This window comes from Bicyclus anynana, chromosome 9 (genome assembly GCF_947172395.1).
Source record: "Bicyclus anynana chromosome 9, ilBicAnyn1.1, whole genome shotgun sequence".
Classification (NCBI taxonomy): domain Eukaryota; kingdom Metazoa; phylum Arthropoda; class Insecta; order Lepidoptera; family Nymphalidae; genus Bicyclus; species Bicyclus anynana.
In genome coordinates, this window is record NC_069091.1 from 8,150,054 (window position 1) to 8,170,498 (window position 20,445).

The 20,445-nt window shown below is 36.7% G+C and overlaps 1 protein-coding gene across 1 annotated transcript in view; it reads right to left on the minus strand.

Annotated features, from left to right (window-relative positions):
• Window positions 1–20,445, minus strand: part of LOC112044983 (protein O-mannosyl-transferase TMTC2) — a 160,435-nt gene that overhangs the window by 127,483 nt on the left and 12,507 nt on the right. The gene's annotated exons all lie outside the window — the stretch shown is intronic.

Sequence of the window (20,445 nt, forward strand, 5' to 3'; positions counted from 1 at the left end):
CTTCATAACTTTATTAATTGATTTATAAATTACTTTAAGTTATTAAAAAGCATTTAGACACATTGAATTAAAGTAAGAACTAGCTGAAATTATATTATATATTAGGACTTATTTTAGTAATCCTTATGTGTATACACGATTATACTTAACGAATTTAATATGACGACATGTTTTATTTATATTTATATTTATTTGGTGTAACAGAAATATATAATTTAACCAATAAATACTCCAAAAAAGGTGAAAAAAGGAAAGTGAGAAAAATCGCCTACGTCATTATCTGCTCATTTTAATGACCAGGCCTTCCTCCTTATATGATAGGGGATATAGAGCTTACACCCACCAAACTGTACCACTGTCGTCGGCTTAGGGTGACAATGTTAGATCCATTAACAATCACTACCAGATGTTAAGGAAAATGACCGGGGCCGACGGCTTAGCGTGCTCTCATAGGTACGAGGATAACACCACTAACTTCTCAGCTCCGGACTGAGAATTTAACTGACAACTTGGAAGAAAAATTCATTATCCCGACCCCGGATTCGAACCCAGGACCTCGTGATCCAAAACCACATAAGCTAACCACTGGATCGAGGCAGTCAGTAAGTAGAGCAAACGATTCGGATTCACACGCTCAATAATAAAATTCATCATCATTAACAGCCGACGAAAGTCCACTGCTGGACATAGGCCTCTTGCATGGACTTCCAAACAAAATGGTCTCGTGCCGCCAGCATCCAGCGGATTACTACAACCCGCGTAATTTCAAAATTCAAAAAATTCAAAATTCATTTATTTCAAGTAGGTTCAGTTTAGTTGACTATTTGTTGACTATTTGATTCTACCACCGGTTCGGAAGGCTGGGTCTGCTGAGAAGAAACCGACAAGAAACTCAACAGTTGCTCTTTTAAAAAAAAAATCACTACATACACTATTATAATTTAAAAATTTAAGACAACATTGCAATTTCTTATAGTTTTACTTCCAGTGTGAAGGTGGAAGCTGATCCAATGGCCTCCAAGCGCCTTTATCTTTAAGGAACTCATCAATGGTGTGGTAACCTCGACTAAGTAAATGTTTTATAACACATTGCTTAAAGTTCTGTATTGGCAGGTCCATCACAGTCTTGGGGATCTTGTTATAGAAGAGTACACCCAAACCCACAAAAGATTTTTTAACTCTTTGGAGACGATATGCAGAAATAACTAACTTATGCCCGTGTCTAGTAAGACGTGGGTTTAAATCTCCTTTTCGTTTGTACAAAATAATATTTTGTCTTACATAAACTATACTGTTATATATATACTGACAGGCTACTTTAAGGAACTTATCAATGGTGTAGTTACCTCGACTAAGTAAATGATTTTTAACACATTGCTTAAAGTTTTGCATTGGCAGGTCCATTACAGTCTTGGGGATCTTGTCTTATCCTCGGTCCACCTAGTGGAGGGTCGACCAAAACTGCGCTTTCCGATGCGTGGTCGCCACGCCAGCCAGCCAGCCAGCCTACCTTATTACGAACAAGAATAACGAAATTACCCTTCCAAATATAGCGCCAATACGGATGATAGAATCGATGAACTTTGTTCTGGATCGCAAACCACTTCGCTGTTTCGTAATTGGGGGCTTACGTGACGGCCGTGCGCCACAGCTGCCCAAGTTTCACGGCGAAGAGTTCCGTTACTACCCTCAACTTTATCTCAATCTAAGTTTTGGCACGGCCACTGCAAATACTTCTTTCCCAAAACTTCTATACAATCATAAAACCTATTTGGTTTAGCAGTATTGTAGTACTTGCAAAGCTATTAAAGACAAATAGCGGTCTCAGATTACTTCCGTTCGGAATCAAATGAATTGAAATGGAAGGAGAAACTGTGATAGCCAGACATCATTTTATAAAATTTAAGTATGTAGTAATACGAGTATCTATGTATATGTATATCATAAAGTCCATAGATAAGTAAATACGGTGGGAAATTGTCTATGGAGTATGGATCATATCGATTTAAATGTTTAGTGGCTAGTAAGCATGAAATGAAAATGAAATGAAATGAAATGAAATGAAATGAAATGAAATGAAATGAAATTTAATGAAAGATAGATCTATACTTTAATATTATAATGCTGACGAGTTTGATTTGGTTGTACGGGCTAATCTCAGAATTTAATTCGTATCGAGAAACATTAAAGCTTGTAACTTCATGATTCGACCAATAAAGAATAGAGTATCCAGACATCATTTTATAAAAGGTGAAAGTTCAACTCATGCCGTAGATACCATATCCCACCATATCTATATACTTAGATAACGTTAGGAAAATGCTTATGGAGTTTGGATCATATCGATTTAAATGGTTAGTAACTAGCAAGCATAGATCTATAGGTACTTTAAGTCAGTTCCATCTTCTTTGCCTCTTGTTTTCTATCCTTTATAACCCTCTGTCACCTTCCTACTTGAAAGATCGTTTCCGCTTTACATCGGAAATTGGTCTTCTCAATCTACGCTCTCGATGTGATAACCGTTTGGTCCTACCTTGTTCTAAGACAAAGTTTTTTAGCAAGTCTTTTACTTCTGAGGCTGTCAAAATGTGGAATAATTTGCCGTCTTTTGTCCGTGCCAGTAATTCACTTGCCATTTTTAAGTTTCGTTTGAAACGACATTATTTGTCGTTGAATTAAAATTTCATTTTTCGAGGTATTTATTTTATTGTTATTTATTATTTATGTAGTATATAATAATTATACATATATATTTGTATTAGTTGTAATATATTATGTAATACATATGTACATTTTAATATTATATTTACGTATATATTATATTATATTTATATATTTTTTTTAATTATTTATATATATAATTACATATATAATGTATTGCACCTTACCGCTCTTTCTTCGCAAGTTCTCTCGTCAGGGGTTGCCTGGTAGAGATTACTTATAGTAATAAGGCCGCCTTTGCATGCTAAGTTTAATTTATGTTTTTAATGTTTCAATTTATAATTGTATTTTTGTGTGCAATAAAGTATTTCTTCTTCTTCTTCTTCTTTAATTTTTATTTTTATGTTGGATAGTTAAAACAGAGTAACAATGAAAAACGTGATAGGTGCAAAATGGGCAAAATTCGGGCGGGATTTACAGAGCTTCGGTTGCGTTGCGCTGGGTAAACTGCTAAAGTTACGTAAAAAAAACATAAAGACCTAAGACCCTTTTAAAAGCCCTAAAAGACTTTCCACGCGCACAAAATCGCGGGCCATTGCTAGTAGAAGATAAACCTAGGTTGTTGGTTTTTGATGTATACATAGCTAAACGTCCATGATTTTTCACTAGATTGGTGTGGCGAGTATGACGAAAATGCTGAATCGGTTTATGTTTTTGTTTACTACCGCATTCAGCTTTATTAGAGTTAGTTATAGCGTCCAAACGATACGTCCCATAAAGGTGCTTCGACCTTACATACTTATTGTATACTTGTACGAAGGACCATAAATATTATACCTAATGCGTTCCAACCGAATTGAAGCTATAAAATTGACGATTTACAGATGATTATGAATTCTCAATTCAAAATGTATCGTCAAGCTGAAGTGGCAATGGGCAGGCCACATAGTTCGAAGAGCCGATGGACGATAAGTTGCTGAAATGGCGATTCCAGTAACTATGTGGCCTGCCCATTGACACTTTCACAGTTTCGCGACTCGCTGAGCTATAAGTGACTTTGGTTCTTCTGTGCATCTCCTCATTACCTTATATACGTAAGTATAAAATATATATATGTCGACGCTAGTAAGTTGTTTGATCGGTCGGCTCGTGGCGTCATGAGTCGAGATGATGATAAGTGGGGAGTAGTGGGAGACCGAGTGCTGGCGATGTGAGCGACCGCTCGGGCGGTCTAGCTCATTCTTGTCGTGGCGTTCGACCCGTCCACACCTTTGTTGGATAATAATCCTTTATGGGTTGTAATGGGAGGGGTGGCGAGAGTGACTTGAGTGGAAAAGGGAAGTGTTTGTTAACAGTCTAAGGATCCTTTAACCCTACACACATCGTTCACAAGTGCGTGACACATCTCAAGGTCATTCTCTGCCACTCAGGGTTTATTGGTAACATTCTTAGTGGGAATTCTTAGACCTGAAAGACTTTCATTCAATAATTGTGTTTTGCAGACAGCCGCTTCTGATGTCAAATTTTCCGACATATATATGAGACATTTGAGTTAATCTCTAGAACAGTGTGTGATAATATACTTAGTACATGTAAAGCTCAGCGTAATCATTAAAACTTGTTAATACTTTGTAAAAAGCATTAGGTCCATTATTAGTAGCCCCATCTCTCCATTTACTTCATAAAGGTTTAATGAAAGGCTTATCTTAAATGCGTATCATTTGCCAGACTGAGAAGCATTCTGTATAAAAGAACCAGATACAAGAGATGACTGCTTATCCTTTGCCCGTTACGTCCACTTTCGAATATTTATTCCGGGCCACTTTATTTCCCTTTTAGTAAAAGTAGCTCTAATGTCCCCGTTTGCCGTAAATAGGAATTAGATGTTTTTAATGATAGAACTGTTTTAGCGGAACCGCAACCTCGAATCTATTTCGACGTCATTATAGGTCCCTCGGACGAAATAAAAGTCATTTGCGAACAAAATACTCCGGAAAGTTTTTATGGAAATAAGCAAAGGGAAAGGCGTCTTACACACAATTTGCAATACAATGGCCAAACATTAGAGATGATTTTTCCTTCTTCGCATAGTAAGCGGCTTAGGCTCTATAAAAATATATTATTCAATCGCCTCCTTTACTGGATTTCTACTTCAAATCGGAGACTTAGGGTAAAATGTTTGAGGAATCGATATATCGAAATGAGGCAATCAAAAGTATGGGCGAGCTGATATGAAAATTATTATCTTTTAAATTAAAGGTTTCATCAATGATGTTAGAGGAAAAAAGAGGTAGATGGGTTATACGCGGACCCGCAAGTGGCACGTAAAAACTATGCTAATAACTTCAAATATTTTTTGTGCGCCAGTCGTGATAGCCCAGTACATATGACCTCTGCCTCCGATTCCGGAAGGTGAGAGATCGTATCCGGTCCGGGGCATGCACCTCCAACTTTTCAGCTGTGTGCGTTTTAAGAAATTAAATATCACGTGTCTCTAACTGTAAAGGAAAATCATCGTGAGGAAACCTGTATGCCAGAGTATTTTCTTATTTTTCTGCGTATGTGAAGTCTGCCAAACCGCATTGGGCCAGCGTGGTGGACTATTAGGATAACCCCTCTCACTCTGAGAGGAGACTCGAGCTCAGCAGATGGGTTGATAATGATGATGATGATCCTTAGTCCGCGGCTATCCCGTGAACTTTTTACTAAGATTGTCGGGATAGACTAGTTAGTAGAACCGTATGAGATTCTTAATCAAAAGACTGTTCATGCAATGCGACATAAAGTCAGTTTCGGTTGAAATAGTCTTGTTTACATAAAGTACTTGTGGCTTTTGCTGGCTCCTCATCTTTTTAAAGCCTTAAATAATTAAAGCCTTCGCCCATGTGATAGGTACTATTCATTCTTACTTTTATTCCAGGTCATCTTTTCTCTCTCTACTCCTTGGTCTCATATTAATTCTTAATCATTTCGTCCTCATGATAATTTCATTTTCGAGTGTAGATGATACTTAGCGCCATATTTCAGATCCTTCGTGGCATATTTCTCATACTACTCAACTTATTAGACAAAAACTGAGTTTTCTAAATTATAGTAAATTTTTTTTTGTCAATAATAATAAAAAAAATAAATAGTAAATTTGTGTTTACGTACATTTTTAAAGTAATAAGTAGATAGATAGCAAAATTATGTCTTATATGCTTTCATTTTTTTTAGTATTTTTATATTTCGTCTATGTACAAGTACTTTTGTAGGATGACCCGAGATTCAACTATTGTAATAATTTTTAGAATTAACTAATATGAGTGTTATTCATATTAATTGATTATGAAGCACGGCTAAAACTCACGTGATATAAGGTCGGGGTACGCCCGACTAGTTTCGAACCCATACAGGACCCTTAGTCATGAGCTGGTTCTTGCAACTCGGCACGATACAAACTGCAAAGCGGCGACGCGGCGCGCAGCCGCTCTCAATGCGTGTTGGGAGGAGTGAAGGTTCCGTTAAACTCTCCGACGGTTCATTAATGTCATCTTCATTAGACTCGCCTCCTTGTAAGCAAACCGAACTAACACTATCTTGTTCCAAGTTTGTTATTTGTGACAATGAAAAAAATAGCGGTATCCACGCTGTCGACAGCAACCATCCATGATCCCGATTAAAATTGGGTGACAACTAATTTCTATTGTAATAAATTTGAAACTATCTACAAGTATTTTATGGAAGACTTATTATCCTCCATAACCTGAATTAGAAATATGATTCTAGAATTCCACATGAATACCTACCAGTATCAATTTACCTAATAATAGGAAGACACAGAAACAAGGATAATAGTATTATAGTTTAGCCGTACTTAGCAGACATTATATTAACGTTTCCGTATTTCCTTTCTTGTCGTCATTGTGTCAAGAAAGTTTCCCGAGAAAATATTAATAGGAGTTTCAACTGTAGCTCAGTCTAATAAAGACGATCAGAAGAATAGCGAGGGTAGAATACAAAATCCAATAAGCGTCAAATACACGCTTCAGGAAATCAATCTTGAAAGAACGATGGTGAACGTTTTCCATTATTTAGATGGTATTGTACTCGATGTAGGGTCGATTGGGGGCAGGAATAGGGCGATCGTGGGGAAACATTTCGATACTTTTGGCCCTGATCACCGAATGACGTTGACTTAATGACTTTGATTATACAAACAACTAGCTGACCCTACAGACGTTTTCCTGTCTGAACTTTGGTTTACTTATTCATGAATTTATGATATACTAGCTGACACCGCGCGGTTTCACTCGCGTGGTTCCCGTTCCCATAAGAATACGGGGATAAAATATAGCATATAGCCTTCCTCGATAAATGGGCTATCTAACACTGAAAGAATTTTTTAAATTGGACCAGTAGTTCCTGAGATTAGCGTGTTCAATCAAACAAACAAACAAACAAACTCTTCAGCTTTATAATATTAGTATAGACTAGTAGATAGCACCCCGTTTTGACGGCCTCCGTGGCGCAGTGGTATACGCGGTGGATTTACAAGACGGAGGTCCTGGGTTCGATCCCCGGCTGGGCTGATTGAGATTTTCTTAATTGGTCCAGGTCTGGCTGGTGGGAGGCTTCGGCCGTCAAGCGATTTAGCGTTCCGGTGCGATGTCGGGTAGAAACCGGAAGGGGTGGGGATTTTCATCCTCCTCCTAACAAAACTCGCTTCCATCTTAGATCGCATCATCATTTACCATCAGGTGAGATTGTAGTCAAGGGCTAACTTGTAAAGAATAAAAAAAAAATACTTGCAGATGCCACGCGATTTCACCCGCGCATTAGTTACGGATATAAAGCTTGTGTCCATAAAAAATAATATTTTCTGATTTTCTGTTTTAGAAAAAATCCAAAGCCATCAAAATAAAATAATTACTACTTTGTAGTTTTTTCATTACACCACAACTAGGTAATTAAATTTAAATTAAAATCATTTGACATCGACTCATAAAGGTTTCATCAATGCGCTCAGATTAAAAAGCTCTTGCAAAAGCTCTCTCCCTTTGAAATGAACTTTCAATTTTGAGAAAAAAATGTCGATATTTTAAAATACATCTCCGTTCACTTTCAGTAATGAGATTTCAGGTATTTCATATTCTTTTTAATATTTCGATAGAAAAATGGATCTACGTTTCCTACGGAAATTACTCTCAACGTTTCTTGATAGTTGTGCTGAAGAATTTTAATTAAAAAGACTATTTTAATATTTTTTTAGCTTTGAAGTAAGTCGACCGCGACGGTAAGTTCTGTAAAAATAAAAAAAGTTTTCATTTTAAAAAAACACTGAAATATTATAGAAAACTGTGTATTACCAAATTTGGATACCTCTAATTTCTCGTATTTTACTTCTTTTCTCTGTTCACAATACTTCGCAATTTGTTATAAAAAATATAAACTGAAAAAAAAAAAAAAATACGCTTGAAATTTAGAAAAAGTCGGGATCTTTGAAATCAGTTATCTAAAATAGTTTCGTGCGCGTATCTTTCTCATTCTATAGTATCGTGTTAGACAGAGAGTGGATAGAGGGGAATTCGAAACTCATACTTGCGAGATATACAAGACATCGTTACTGAATCTACTTATCCCAAGGCGAGGCGATGACGTCACGATTCCGATCAGTGTGCGTTGCAAGATGGAATTTCATACAAGGAATACTGAACGGCTCGGTTGATACGGTGTCGATCCTTTTTTTGAATTGATATGTGTCTCTATAACTCTAATGCGGGCTACAGACTTTCAGTTGTAACTGTACAGTTTTATCTAATTGATAATTCATTAGACAAAGTGTACAGTTCTCTGTTATGCCTACATTACTTTATAACTGAACACTTCGACTGCACAGTTAAGACTGCAGGTCTGTAGCGCGCACATCCCGCCTATCAAATGCTTAACTGAACACCTTAACACAGTTCTGACGAACTCAATGATACCTCATTTGTCAAAATCAATCCAGCCGGTTGGGCGGAAGGTGCCAAATAAATGGACATACACACACATACACACATACATACGTTCGAAAAACATTACCCTCCTTCTGACACAGTCGGGTAAAAATCAACCCACCCTTCTGTCACCAGTCGAGGCAACTAGCGTAACACTACATTTAAATCCAGATACTTCCAAAAGTAGACAAACTACCACAAAACAACAAAAGAAAAAGGCGTCTCCAAGCTTTATTATTCCTTACAAAATAAACACATTGCGCCAACACGCGCCATTCTATTACCGTTGTTTGTTCTGAATTAGGCCGAGATTACCCCGAGATTGTCGGACACATTACCATAACTTGCTGACCGTCCGAGTACGAACACGATATGAATGCTAATGCCGTTGCATGTGGAAATGTATGGACTAATTAGACAATTCGCTGACTACTACGATGGTCATACTTTTGAATGTTCCTATTTGTATAACAGGGTCTCCTGGACATTATATTGTCATCGAATTACCTAGGTTTATTATCTTTATTTTTTTTTATTGAGAAAGAATATGATAAGGAACTTAAGCTAACTTATCCTAATAACTATACAAATCATGCCCACGTGGAATGGTGGATTATCTATACTTATAATAAATCTGTAGAGAGGTAAATTCTGTACATGAAATATATTTCCAAAATAACTATCAAGGGGTGACTAGAGATCGATACTGATGCCTAAAATGCAATCAGTATAATCTTTTGTCTGTCTGTCTGTCTGTATGTTTGAGAAACAAAAACTACTTGACGGATCTCAACGAAACTTGGTACAATTATTCTTCATATTTCTAGGCAGGTTATAGTATACTTTTCATCACGATACGATCTATAGCAGAGCAGTGAAGGGAAATGTTGGAAAAACGGGAGAAGTAACTCCATTTTTACAGTGATACTACTGTAAGGGCTGGATTAAAGAGGTCTAAGGGTGAAGGAAGTCACGGGCTACATCTAGTAATAAATAAGAAGGTACCAATATTTTTTAATATTATTTTTAAAAAGTGACGCCCCTTGACTCTTTCTTTCGCTCATTTTCCATTTTCGTGAGAATACAGGGATAGTTAACGCCTATGGCACTTACAAACAAAGTGGCTTTCTAGTAGTGAAGTTTAAAAATCGGTTCATTTGATCAAAAGATCCCCCTACAATACCACAAACTTAACCCCTTTATAATATGATAATTAATCTAGATATTCGTAACCTCAGACAACAGAGCGATTATGTAAAGTTAACATGATTATTGATTATTCTAATGTATGTATGTCGACTTAATGGTCATGACACTTCTTCTTAGGAATTTATTGAAGCATGAAGTAGAAATTATTACAGCCTAGATAGTCTACAAATTCCTTTATACATACCTTAATAACAAGAGATTTATAGGCTTCAGATACCTTGCAACCGATATTAAATACTCTATTACTTATTACTTTGGAGTAGGTATTTTCACACCGTAGCAGTTTGAACGCTGACAAAAACTACGTGTGATAGTGTTGTGAATTAAACAATAATTATATTTTTATTTAATTCACAACACAGTACTCGTTCGACATAGCATGGTACACCAAACACGAGAAAAACTATATTGTGATATATCTATACAGGGTCTTTAGCCATGTAGCACGTCGATTCTTACGAACGCTAACGATAGCAAATATCATTCCTATACATTTTTTTAATTTTGAAGCATTTGCGATTGTAGAAAAAGAATCGATGCGCCACTGGCTCTGGTATGGAAAAACAAGCCGCGAGCATCAGCATAATACGAGTATAATGTATAACTTTTTTTAACACCCATCACGGTATAACTAAAATAAGTGTAATAAATACTTCGTGACTTTGTAATCTTTAGAGGGCGCCTTATTAAGTTTGAAATATATTTTTTTTATTTTTTACAAGTTAGTCTCAATCAGCCCAGCCGGGGATCGAACCCATGACCTACGTCTTACGTCTACGTTCACGGAGGTCGTCACATCACATATATGACATCACATAACCTGTAGGCTAAAATATAATCGCAAACTTTACTACATTTTCTAAGTTTTCCCAAACCGAAGGTTGCCTGGAAGAAATCGCTACTTAGCGATAAGGGCGCCTTTTGTATGCTGATCTCTTCCTAATTTGTTTTTATTTCACTTGTTTTTGTCTTTGTGGTGTGCAAATAAAGTATATCTATCTATTTATCTACATTTTGCCCAAAAAGGAGGTTGCAAAAAATCCAGCATAAATATTATATAACTGTATAAAACTTTTAGTTCACACCTTCATGTTGTTATCTCGTATAGCCTCCCGATACTCCCGGTCCTCCCTTCCGGTGCTCTGGGTTGCCCCGGTTAGGAATATAGGTTTAATAACTACCGTACACAGCCCTTTCAGGTCAGCAGTTGCTTCAACCTAAGGCTCGGCGCAAGCGAGTGTAAACGAAGCTAAAGTTTATTCCTATTTCTTAAATTTTAAAGGCTAGTTAAACAGATGTAGTTTTATCGAAACTTTGGCCTAGATTCATGAAATTATGATTTATTTATTTATTTTAAAAAAATACGGTACTAGGGAATTGTGGGGTACCTATATATTCTGGATACCTATCTAAATGCTGATGTGAAATCAATTGAAAAAAATTTAAAACCCCAATGAAACGCCTCATTGTATATCCACAACCCATAAAAAACACGTCACAAAAAATTTTGGCAAACACGAATAGGTTCGTTTTAATCAAGGTACAATGTAAGTTTAGTTATTAGCTATATAAAGGCTTAGCGGAAAGCCTCGCGGATTCACCCGCATAGTTCAAATTCGCGTGGACATCGGTGTATAAAATATAGTCTATGTTATTTGCTAATAGTGTAGCTTTCCATTAGCAAAATATTTTTTTAAATTTACGCGTTATTAGAACGCGTTAATCTCAGGAACTACTGGTCCGATTTGAAAAATTCTTTCAGTGTTAGATAGCCCATTTATCGAGGAAGGCTATAGGCTATATGTTATCCCCATATTCCTACGGGAACGGTAACCACGCGGGTGAAACCGCGCGGCGTCAGCTAGTTAATGATATACTCGTAAGTATGGATTAGTGCGAAGGCTTATCAATAATGGAAGTTATTAATTACTTTAAGTCTAGTATTACGCTAGAACAAAGCAGGCTGCGCTAATAACATAATGCGATTTGTAAACAATAAATATATAACTGTGTAATCAAGAAAATGCATTTCTATTTTCTCATTCGTTTAGAACTGCACTGATAATAAAAGATTATTTTATTTGCTTCGGTTTCTACAGAATGAGAGCAAACAATTTTATCTATCTACATCTACCTACTTACTCGCATATACTCTGAAACCTAAAAGACTGTACTGTACTACTATGTACTATGTATGTATTCCGATGCATTGCACCGAATGATTTAAATAAACGATGTATTAAACAAATATTAAGATGTTGTTTTATTATTCAATAGCTATCGACTGTTTTTTATCTATAACTAGCTGACGCTCCGTGGTTTCACCCACGTGGTTCCCGTTCCCGAATAAATACGGGAAAAATATACAGCCTTCCTCGATAAATGGGCTATATAACACCAAAAGAATTTTTCAAATCCGACCAATAGTTCCTTAGATTAGCACGGTTAAGCAAACTGACAAACTCTTCAGCTTTATAATATTTTTTATCTGTAATAGAAACAATGTTAAGTCTTGTTAACTTTTAGTAATCAGTGGTTTCTCTTCTATTGGCTCCTTTCTCTGTGGTATACCTTTCTATCTAGTTATCTTATCACAAACTTTTAATTAACTTGCCCTGTTAGTAAGTACGCGTGGACCAAAACTTGGAAGCTAGATTAAAAACACTTCCTGATTTTCCATGGGTACCATATTAGTGTATGATATTGCAGTAATATGGCACTACGCAGCTGGTCTGATGATGAACTCGGAACTCGTTGAGCAAATATGAAGAGCTTATGTCTAATGTCTCACATATCCTACTAATATTATAAACGCGAAAGTTTGTATGTTTGTTACTCTTTAACACCGCAACTACTGCAATTTGGAATGGAAATAGATTTTACTATGGATTAACACATAGACTTTTCGTCCCGGAAAAATCCAGGATTCCCGAGAGATTTGTGAAAAAATAAATTTCACGAGGACGAATTCGCGGGCGTCCGCTAGTATTTTAATAATTATGGATATTTGAACAATACTTTTTTTTTATTCTTTACAAGCTAGCCCTTGACTACAATGTCACCTGATGGCAAGTGATGATGCAATCTAAGAAGGAATCGGGCTATCTTTTTAGGAGGAGGATGAAATCCACACCTCTTTTCGGTTTCTACACGACGTCGTACCAGAACGCTAAATCGCTTGTCGGTACGTCTTTGTCGGTAGGGTGGTAACTAGCCACGGCCAAAACCTCAATCGGTCCAGCCTGGGATCGAACCCAGGACCTCCCTCTTGTAAGTAAGTTGTAAGGCCGTCAAAACTTTCAAGCTTCATAAACATTGCATTAGTATCGTTGTGTACTTTTGACTTTTGTCTTCTATAATCGATATAATAGTATTGAAGCTGCACCAGTGACATAATGAAGGAAAAAAAATACCTTATTATTTTCCAAGGTTCAATATACCTTTCAATGGACTAATAAACCTCCCAGCAAACAACTAAAGTAATCTGTTTACAACCAGAAATTAATAGGTTAATAAATTTTTGTTTTCAAAACGGCAGCAAAAGATCTTTGTTTTACGTTATACACAAAAAACTCTATCATCAAATTAAGTACAAAGCACTCAGTCCTTGCAGCAATGTGGAATTAAATACAATTCCAGCATTCGCACGAAAAGCGGATTATGAGACGCTGCGGTAAACCTCGCCGCAGATAGAAAAGCATACCTTTTACGTATCCAACCTAAATCTTCATTGATTATTCAAATACCATAGACAAGCAACTGTTATTTACTGTAACTATTTGCTCTTTGGCGTCCCATCTACTCGTATACATCAATACATATAAATAAAATAGAAGCGTCAGTCTGCGATTTAAAACTAACTTTGTTCCTCAAGTGCTTATAGTTTTTCACACGACACCAAAACACAGGTTTTTTTTATATTTTTGTATGTCTTTATGTCTGCCTGCGTATTTGTCCAGGTTAATCTTTGCTGGACGATGTTGTCTGCTAGTTGTTATGCAAAAAATCAATGCCACTTTTCGTTGTAGTTTTATAACTCAAGAACGGAGTCACCCATCCAAACCAAATCTTTAGGCTTTGTCTGTGTAAAGTTTGTACAAAATTGCCGAGGTGCAAGGGCTAGGAGTAGGGTAGTGTAGGGTATAAGTCAAAGCAAAGCTTGACCTGGTCGCTAGTATGTAAATAAAATAGAATATGTAAATAAAATTGAATATAGTCATGAAAATGACATAAAGTAATTTTGAGGTCAAGTGTTACGAGTTCCTCGAATACGGGTGGTATTATCATTCATTATTTATACTATCGTGGAGGGAAGGTATCTATTAGTACAAAGTCGTTGCTCTAGTGATGGTATAGATAAGAGGGTATTTGATTAATTAAGATCAGTTGTTCGTTAGGCAGCGTGGACACCGTCATGCTGCTAGTCGCGTTAGTGATTTTGTGCAATAATGTTTTGTTGTAATTATTAATTATGTTTTGTAGTATAATTATTGATCTTAAATTGTTAAGTGTGGGCATCGAGAACATGTCGGGCAGGGAAGGTGAGTGTTTATGCATTATAAAGGGATCCCTCAAACCTACTTTCAAGGTCACAAGTCCTGAGACCTGCTCGAAGTGTTTCCTCTACCACAAAATAATGCTACTCGTCACGGCATGCAAGGTTATAGCAAGCTTACGAGTACTTGCACATATTCACTCTCGCTTAGAAGTGTATTCATAGTATAAGTATGTACTCGTAGCAAGAAACCGTTCCCTTTTATATGAATTCATGAAACAGTATTTCGCTCTAGAAAGCTTGTTTTAGAACATAATAATTATATTTTAGTAATATTTAATATAGGTCACGTCATGTAAGTGACATATTTTTAAATTCACTTATTTTTTTATTCTTTACAAGCTAGCCCTTGACCACAATCTCACTTGATGTTAAGTGATGATGCAATCTAAGACGGAGGCTAGCTAACTTGTCAGGAGTAGGGTGAAAATCCGCACTCCTTTCGGTTTATAAACGACATTGTACCGGAACGATAAATGGCTTGACCTTACGTCTTTGTCGGTAAGGTGGCTCTCAAGCATTTAAAGCCTCAAAAGCTCTATAGTTGAAGGGCTGAACTCTACAACGAGTGTTCATGGGTTCGAGCTCTGCCTATTAGTATGTTATCGTACTGACACATAAAAAAGTTTCTACAAGCAATTGGCAGATAATGGGAATATTATGATGAAAAAAGTGTATGTCAGCTCCGACGCACAAATGGAGTTTACTCTTTCAGTTATGTTGCCCCGCAGCGTACACTATGTATGTCCCAACACTCAAGTGAAAGGTGCGCAACCAAGGGGCAGCAGGCCCGCACGCCTGTGCACGCTGTTGGCAGCAGCGCACAGTGAAAAGTGCTCAGAATAGGTTGCGCACAAAAACATAACCCTGTCATTCGTTCATCGAATTTTACTGCCCATATTTTTTTCATACTTACGTGTAAAAATTCATAAACGTAAGTTTTGTTTACAAGAAAAACTATAACAGCTCTGTAGCAATTGCTATTTCAAGAGTAATAGTCGACCAACTTAAGAAACTTATTTTGAAATTTAAAATTGCATATTATTTCCGTTGTTAATTAAAAAGATAAAGTAGTCAGTAAGATAACTCAGAGTTTGTTAAAACTACGCAGCTGAAATTTGGTACGGGTATGTACGAGTATATTAATTATGGCTATAAAGTAGTAAGAGAAAATTTGGTAAACGAATTTTTTTTGGGATTACGAAACCCTACTTGCAAAGTGAGGGTGAATTTTTTATCGTCTATCCGTTGGTGTGGCATATCGTTATCGGTTTTTTTTTGCATTAAATAATTAAAATGCTAATTAAATCTACGGAACCCAACACTGCGCGTGATCCGACATGCACTTGGCCGGTTTTTTTTTTGTAGTCCCAAAAATGCAGCCTAAAAATTGTTTTTTATTCATGATCCTAATAGATTTAAAATAATATGTTTCAATCGATATTAACTGGATATTAAAAAGTAGTAATAAACTCACTCGCTACACAGAAATTCTAAAGCGCACTCACTCTCTCAAGCACTCAGTTAATAAAACACGATTTCCAGAACTCGCACGGAAAGCGGATTATAAGTGTACCTGTGTACAAATGTAACAAACAAACAGTAAAACCTTGATAGTTCTAGTATAACCTACAAAGCTACATACCTAATTACGGATTAACCTAAATATACTTTAACTAAATTATATTTAATTACAATACTTTCTTAAAGTGATATACAGGCTGCTGGGGAGTAATTTCTGTAACTTCAAGGTGACTAGTCCACTCATCGGAGACGAACTGCATAGTTAATATAATAACTAAAAAATAAAAACTTTTATGTTTTCATACAAAGAATTTCAAATCTATCCATGTAAATTTAGCTACGTCATAATTATAAGAATGCGAATATGGGACACATTTTAAAATCTATTTACAAAATTTATTTTATTTAAACCGAAAATATTAATTTTAGACGCATTTTTTGAACGTTTTAAATTAATTTTCGGTAAAGAATATAACCCCAGAGTTATGGGAAATACTCCACAGCACCCTGTAATCCCCGCATTTCGGTTAAGGGTGCAACACTTGCAAAGAACAGTCACATAAGGGAGATGTTTGTGCATAAATTGTGTACTGTACGAATATCTGTTCCCTCTGTCACGTTGACATTGTCAGCTCTAAAATCTTAGATGAGAGAAAAGTTTTCACAACTCGACCCTGGAATCGGACCCTAGACCTCCTGATCCGAAGCCTGAAGTACATACTTTACGGCAATTAATTATTGTTTCTATGCATAAAGAGTCGGGATAGCCCAGTGGATATGACCTCTTCCTCCGATTCCGGAGGGTGTAGGTTCGATTCCGGTCCGGGACCGACTTTTCAATTATGTGCATTTTAAGAAATTAAATATCACGTGTCTCAATCGGTGAAGGAAAACATCGTGAGGAAACCTGCATACCAGAGAATTTTCTTAATTCTCTGTGTGTGAGAAGTTCGCCAATCTGAATTGAGCCACCAGCGTGGTGACCATTTGGCCTAACCCCTCTCATTCTGAGAGGAGACTCTAGCTCAGCAGTAAGCCGAATATGGGTTGATAATGATGATGATTCCCTGCGTGATCGAATCAGAAATGAGGAGATCCGTAGACTAACCAAAGTCACTGACATAGCTCAGCGAGTCGCGAAGCTGAAGTGGCAATGGGCAGGCCACATAGTTCGAAGATCCGATAGATGTTGGGGTCCCAAGGTGCTGGAATGGCGACCCCACACCGGAAAGCGCAGTGTTGGTCGACCCCCCACTAGGTGGACCGAAGATATCAAGCGGTTGTAGGCAGCCGCTGGAGGCTGGCGGCTCGAGAGCGTTGTGCTTGGAGATCCATGCAAGAGGCCTATGTCCAGCAATGGACGTCCATCGGCTGATAATGATAAATGATGATGATGATGATGATGATGATGATGATGATGACGATGAAGATGATGCATAAAGATACAGTAGTTTAAGGTCAAATAATCTTTAGTTTTTTACTATGTACAAACAAAGGTAGAGCACTCAGTGCTCATGGCGATGTTGAATTAGACACTAATTCGGTACCAGCACTCAATAAAAGCCGATTATGTAACAGCATCAGTGGTAAACCTTGCTAGAATGGCGAACGTCGGCTAACAGACGTATTTTCACTAGAGGACATTCAACTTTAACACAATTAAAATAAGGTTTATTTTTAAATACCGTTAACTGTATTTCCATAAGATTAGATAGGATAATGAGAAAACGTCCTGGGTATTTTATATTTTAAGCACTTGGAAATTAAATTTTTATGAAGAACTTTTGCGTTTTATTTAAAATAATATAATATGTTATAAAGTGAATTATTGAGATATATTATAGCATGGACTAACACATAGACTACTTTTTATCCCAGAAAAATCCATGGTTCCCGAGGGATTTGTGAAAAACTAAATTACACGCGGACGAAGTCTCATCTCATCTTTGTAAGTCAAGCGGTTTTCGAGATTTCGTGATGACTGACCTTTCGCATTTACATGTTAAGATCAAAAGTACATGATTATACTCCGCGCCACGAAACAAGTCCCGTAGACGCGGCGCTAATATCTTAATGGTGCTCATTGACATTTGGTATTGGCGGTCTTATTGTCTTGTGTAAGGCGCTATCAATTTTAGTTCAGGTTTTTACCGCGGTACTTCTTTCGTGGCGCGGAGTCTACCTCTCAAAATACAAGTAAGAAATCTTCACTTATTTTTTTATTATGTTAAGTTACTCTTGTTTTCGTACGCAACCACCGTCAAGCTTTTAACAGATAATGCTACGTTAAGTGACTTTTGCTTTCTCAAGAAACCCTTTACATTAAAGTGAATGAAATGAAATCTTTTCTCATCTTATAAAAGGTATACGCTGCTGCACTCTTCATGTTTTAAATCATCGTAATCAAAATAATTACAGATTCTTTTACAACAGTAAACCAGCAGTCGTCTTCGTCTTCGCCCGCCCTGACCCTTTCTTTAAAAACCTCTAAATATTTCACCATACATTATTTTTAAATGCCAATTTAAAAAATTAACAAAGAAATTTAAACAGCGTCTTCGGTGAAAACTCCCAGGTGGCATTTTCCGACACATTCAAAAATTATAGTCATATTTCAACCAATATACACAAACCTCGACAAATTATATATCTACCTAAGCCTTCTCATGAATCACTCTTTAAATTTATGAAACCCGAATGAAAATCAGTAACATTTAAGTTTATCGTAAACAGACAAACAGATATGAGTAGACGTGGTAGAGAATTGCGCACTTTGCTTTACAATTTATGTATTTTTGTAATTATTGTAAGCTTACAGACGTGCAGAGCGCTTTTAGGCAAGTTCTAGAATACGAGTGACAACAAAGCGACACTGGACATCTTGTGTGTGTAGACGCCATTATTAATTTCAAACACCGACAAATAATTTTTCTGCAACAATTATAATCAGGTGTCTATATTATAAAAGATCCATAATGTCAAAGATTCATTCGAATAAAAGCTAAGGCACTAAGATTAAGACAATCTGCAATAAGGCTGGCATTTTCTATAGAAAACGGGAACTACCTTTCGTTACTACGAAATAAAACAATGTAAAAGTTTAACAGTAAACGGTTAACAAATCTATACTAATATTATAAAGCTGAAGAGTTTGTTTGTTTGATTGAACGCTCTAATCTCAGGAACTACTGGTCCGATTTGAAAAATTCTTTCAATGTTAGATAGCCCATTTATCGAGGAAGGCTATAGGCTATATATTATCCCCGTATTCCCACGGGAACGGGAACCACGCGAGTGAACCCACGTGGGCGTCAGCTAGTCTGCAATAAGGCGGGCATTTTCTCAAGAAAACGGGAACTACGTCCCGCTACTAGGCAATAAAACAAAATGAAAGTTTAAGAGTAAACGGTTAATAAATAATAATATAAAAAATATTACATTGATCCCTTGAAGTTATTCTCATGATATCTACACAGGCAACTAACGTTTAAATCTAAATGTAAAATCATCTCCATGAAATCTACATACACATTTTATTTCCTCAAATTCCGCCAGCGTAGTCTGGCAATAAGGCAGTAATATAAGTGCAAAGACCGACCTCAAAACCGCTCTGCGCTTTTCCAGTCACGTCACTTGTCTTGCGGAGTTAAGCAAAAATTGTTCATTCTCTCGTTCGATTTGGATTTCTGCTTTTTGTACTTTTCCTAACGGCAGCGTTTATTACTAACCTAACCTAACCTACAGAGAATTTTCTTTTAATGTATTTATTTGATAAATTATACTTTCTTCTCATATCGTATAAACTAATATTTTAAAGAGTTTCGTTTGTTTGTTGATAAAAATATGTTCCAAAACTACTGGATCGATTTTAAAAATATCAACGATTACTCGATGGTAATGTAGCTTTCTAATGGCATATTTTATTCCCGAATGGTAACAACGCAGATGAAATCTTAGGGCGTCTGCGAGTTACTAAATAAATAGACTTCGGTAATTAATATGAATTTTGGGTATAACTACAGTTTCGTCTCAATTCACGTTAGAGTCAGTGAGAACAGACTTTCTACATTTTTACCCGACTTCCAAAAAGGAGGAGGTTCTACGTTCTGCTGTTTGTATGTTTTTTTTTTTTTTTATAAAGGTGTAATTTTGTCAGCCCATACTCTTACCATAGGTAAGTATCTCTGGAGTTTCGACCGGTGGTGGTGGTGGTGGTGGCTTTGGCTATCAGGTATAACCCAAGTCCAAAAAAACGTACGCTTTACTTGGGTAAGGTGCGTTTATATCTACAGATAGTTTGTCACAGACAAGTAGTGTGACTGACACCCACAGACACCGTCTATTCAAACTGCCCGGCAAGCACTGCCCTGCCCTAGAGACACTTAAAGTCCTTTTCATGAAAGAAGTCCCCCAGACGCGGCGGTAATGTCTTAATGGCGCACATTGTCAGTTGGTAATGTTGGTCTTATTGTTATTTGTGTAAGGCCCTGTCAATTTTAGATCAGGTTTCAATAAAAG